General features: G+C 33.9%; 1 non-coding gene across 1 annotated transcript; it reads left to right on the top strand.

The window, feature by feature from the left end:
* Positions 1-2,765: 2,765 nt before the first annotated feature.
* Positions 2,766-2,868, top strand: LOC121214181 (small nucleolar RNA R71). Its single transcript, XR_005909767.1, has one exon. It is a non-coding gene; the product is annotated as a small nucleolar RNA R71 (small nucleolar RNA).
* The last annotated feature ends 1,786 nt before the right edge of the window (positions 2,869-4,654 follow it).

Below are 4,654 nucleotides of genomic sequence, written 5' to 3'. Positions count from 1 at the left end.
ATTTATTTTGTTAAAACCGAACTACTAATTCTCCTCTCTTATTTTTCTTAGATCGTTTACGATTTTAATTTTTATTCTTCTTATTTTTGGATGATGATTTCCCTAGATCATCTTCCATTATAAACGAAGCCTTGTGGGATCAAGGACTTATCTATCCCTTGGAATTTTTCATAAGTAATCCTTAAAATCCGATAATAATATTTTCTTTTCCACTTCTTGAGGCCAAATCTAACAATGATTATACACTATTGTGAAGTTTTCTTCTTCATACCACTCGGATCCGTATTCTCGCCTTAGGAAAAAAACTATTCTCACTTGGAAGTTGGATAAGTAAGTTTTCTCATTTGACTTTTGATATGAGACTAAAATGGAATATTTTAGTGTTTTGAGTTGGTATTGATTTATTAATAAAAAGGAATCAAGACCAGTTTTTTCCCTTGGGACCAGTTTTTTCCCTTGGAGTTGGAACCAAAATTGGAATCGAGTTATTGGATCTACTAATCAAGGTGTGGATTTAACTTATTAGAAAAATCTATTTATGGACTTACTGTCAAATAAAATATAAATATTTATTTTGATTGAAAATTTGGTAAGGATCTAAATGTTGTGAAATATTGAGAATACATTATATATTCGAAGAGATGCTAAATCCGTAAAAAAGGGAGAAAACCAAGTAAGTATTTCTAACTGATCATTTTGGGTGAATGTATGATATAATTGATGTGTTTTAATGATTAATGTGAAATGATGTGGACATACCAATTCTCATGATATGTGATTTATGGCAAGATTGGTTATGCATGATATATAAATAAATCATGCCTCTATTTTGATATTGAAATATGATTTGCATGTTAAGCATGCCGACTATGTTGATTATAAATATGATTTGCATGTTAAGCATGTCAACTATTTAGATTATAAATCTGAATCGCATGTTAAGCATGTCTACTGAAAATATTGTTCACATGTTATATCACATGCATGGGGTTGCAATGATTATGAAAGGAAGAAGACTTTGGCAGTTTTACTACAATATTGAGTGGCTTGACCACAATGTTATTGGATGGCCTGGCCACAACGTTATTGAGTGGCTTGACCACAATGCTATTGAGTAGCTTGGCCACAACGTTATTGAGTGACTTATCCACAACGTGCAACTTGATTGCAATATTGAGTGGCTTGGTCACAACATGGTGTGTTATTGGATGGACGAGTTCTAGGGAACTCTATAATTGTGTGTAGCGAAGATGGGTAGGAATTGTTTTGTAAAAATTGCACTAATTTCTGAAAAAGCTGCACCAACATTCTCATGCACCTTGCTATATGTGATATTATGTTGAAATATAAGTGTTGCCATATATATAAAATATATGGCTTAAATATTGTTTCTTTTATGTTGAAATCACACTTGGCTTTGAAAGCTCACCCCTTCGTTTTCCTAATTTTTCAGATAACCCTTGAGGTTAGGACATGGGTTGGGCTTACGGAGGAGTACTTGGATATTTTACGTATAAACTTTTAATTTTTATTTACGAACTGTGGTATAGACATTGGTTTTTTGATTTTTGGGGCATTTTGCATTATTTGGTTTAAAAACAATAATTAGGATGATTTATCAAATCAGTACGAGAAACCAGATTTTTCAACACAATTGTGATATTGACTTAGAAACTTTATTATAAATTTGAGTATATGATTTAGCGAAAACTAAACCTAATTACTGAAATTTTCAATATTTTATTAAATGAATCAAGTAATGATTTTTAGTCTACAAATAAGATTTTTGTTAAATCTTCTGCTGCGACATTTTCAAAGTAAGACATTTACTTTAAGTACTCAAACTTGGACTTTTCAAGCTTATTCGATTTTTGAAAAAATCTTAACTAGAAATTCAAAAAGTTACCCTAGTTTTTCTTAAGAAAACCAATACACTGATTTTTAATAAAAGAGGTAACAATTTTTGAAAAGAAATAGCTAAAAATTTTCTCTGCCATTATCATGGCCAATGTGATCTTTAAGACTCGGTCATAACGTCTAGGCCGGATTTAGGGGGTTATAGGTCTACTTCTTAGGTTGTTGGCTAGCTGTCCCATCTGGTTCTCTAGATTCCTTACAGTTGCATCGTTCTTTGCCATATATGCTTTCAACAAGTTCTCCAGACTAATTGAAGACTCGGATGGCTGAGGTTTCTATATCTGTTAAGAAAAACCTGGCAAATGATTTGATAGCGAAGGCACATAAGAATTACCTGAACCATTCCCTTGATTTCTCCAGGAGAAGTTTGAATGACTTTTCCATGAAGGATTGTAATAATTTGATTGTGGACCTGGACCATTCCTATTTTGATGTTGGTTTCCCACTTAGTTGATAAATTTTAGACTTGATGGACAGTTCTCACACATAAGACCATCTCCACAAGACACGCACGAGATGGTCTCCAACTGACTTGATTGTTGACCTGTCATGCTAGTGTTGCAACCATTGGCATTAATGTTATTAAGTATGGAATTCATAGAAGATACTTGAGCTACTAAAGACGTAAGAACATCGACTTCATGAACTCATGCCACTCTTCTTCTTGAGGCTACTTAGTTGGTCGGCCACTGATAGTTCTTGCTTGAAATTCTTTCAAGATTTCAAAAATCTCATATGTTTCATTATAGGACTCCGAAAGAAAAGCTCCATTAGTTGAAGCATCTACCACCATTCTTTTGTGAGCATTGAGACCATTGTAAAAAGTCTCCAATTGGAAACAATAAGGAATACCGTGATGAGGGCTTTTTCATAATAATTCCTTAAATCGTTCCCATGTATCATATAAGGACTCATCTACAGATTGTTAAAACGTAAAAAGTTACCCATTCTTGTGTGAGCATTAAACCATGAGCATTCTTACTTGGTGGAAAATACTTGATTAGAAAATTTTATGCCAACTCTTGCCATGTAAATATAGAATCGGGCAATATGGAATTCAACCATGCTCGTGTTCAATATCGTAATGAATATTGAAATAAGTTAAATCTTAAAGTGTCTTCAGACACTCTGACTAACTTGAAAGAATCACTTACTTCCATAAATAAGCAGAGGTAAATATATGGATCTTTAGCAGCCATCCCACTAAATTGTCTTACTGTTTGCAACATCTAGAACATCACCAACTTTAACTCAAATTAACGAGCCTCAATTTTGGGTCTTATAATACTCGGATTGAGTTCACTGAATAAGGGCATAACATGCTATCGAATAGTTCAATCTCTTGTATCAGCAACAAGGATCAGATTCCTAGTATTACTGGTTACGTCTTCTCTTAGATGTTGATTCATTTCTTCAAAATTTCTTTTGATTAATCATTCCCTTCTTCTTTCCTTAAAAGTGCGTTCAATTTCTGGGTCAATTGGCAATAAATTGATAATTTGATCTATGTGCATAAACCGTGCAAAATCACTAAAAATAAAAAAATTAAAATAAAAAAACAAAAAAAAATTGCAAAACAATTATCTTCACAAATAATGAAAAAGTACAGTCCCTGGCAATCACGCAAAAAAATTGTATCGGGATTACTTGCAAGTGTACACGATCGTTACAAGTAATAAGTAGAAAGTAAAGAGTTATCGTTTCCACAATGACTAATGTGTAAATTATTTACAAAGTCAACTATAAAATAATGTGGAAGATGGTAAGTAAAAATAATGTTGTTGAGAGACAAAAATTTAGATGTGAATTTAGCCATATTTTAAATACCCACAAAATGAAACAAACATAATGCAGAAAAATAATAGCAGCAAAAAGATTAAACATAAGATTTAATAAATACAACCGGAATAGACCAGAATAAATATTTCACTTAATAAGAGTTTACTGGAAAATATAATAAGAATGTCACGAAAGATCGTGACTGTAAGAGCCCATTTTTGCCCGGGCCCAGACAACAAAAAAAAATTAACTATTCCAGTCCATTACAACAAAATTAATCCAAAATTTCATCCCAATAATAAAAACCCTAGGCCCAGATGGCCAAAATCTAAAACAAGATTTCAGCAGCAGAACCCTAGGGCGCCGCTCCTGCCTCAACCTCTGTGTCGCTCCACCCCTTCACATGCCGACCTACTCGCACCAACGTGTCTGACACCTGCAAAACAAGCAACACGCAAGAGCAGAAAAACAAATAGCAAAACAACAAATGAAACAAAGATGAAATGTTTGTAATTTGGATATAAAAGCCACGAGCTTTTTCTTTGTATGGGTTCAGAGACGAAAAATATCAGAAATAAAATAATACAGTAGGTTAATGCCTTTTTTTATCTATCTATTCATCATATTTCTTTATTTATTTATTTTTTATTTTCATTACAAATCTATTTTTTAAAAAAAGAAAACCATTAATAAAGAAAGGAAAAGGAGAAAGAAATACACTTGGATCGCCCTGGAATCCACCGTCGTTATCGGTCCTCCGCCGTCGTCGGTTGCGGATTTAGGGAGGGGACCAAAGTCTTCTTCTTCTCTCCTTGTTTCCCCTTTCCATGGTTATGGTCTTTGAACACGCTTCAACGCGCTGATCGAAGACGACCTCGTGCGACGCCGGTCGTCGGCCACGACTGCGCGGACGGCGGCTCAAGTAGCCGAACATGGGGAAGGGAATTGAGAGAATGAG

Source organism: Gossypium hirsutum, chromosome D01, assembly GCF_007990345.1.
Source record: "Gossypium hirsutum isolate 1008001.06 chromosome D01, Gossypium_hirsutum_v2.1, whole genome shotgun sequence".
Lineage (NCBI taxonomy): Eukaryota > Viridiplantae > Streptophyta > Magnoliopsida > Malvales > Malvaceae > Gossypium > Gossypium hirsutum.
This window is presented reverse-complemented; position numbering and strand designations above follow the sequence as displayed.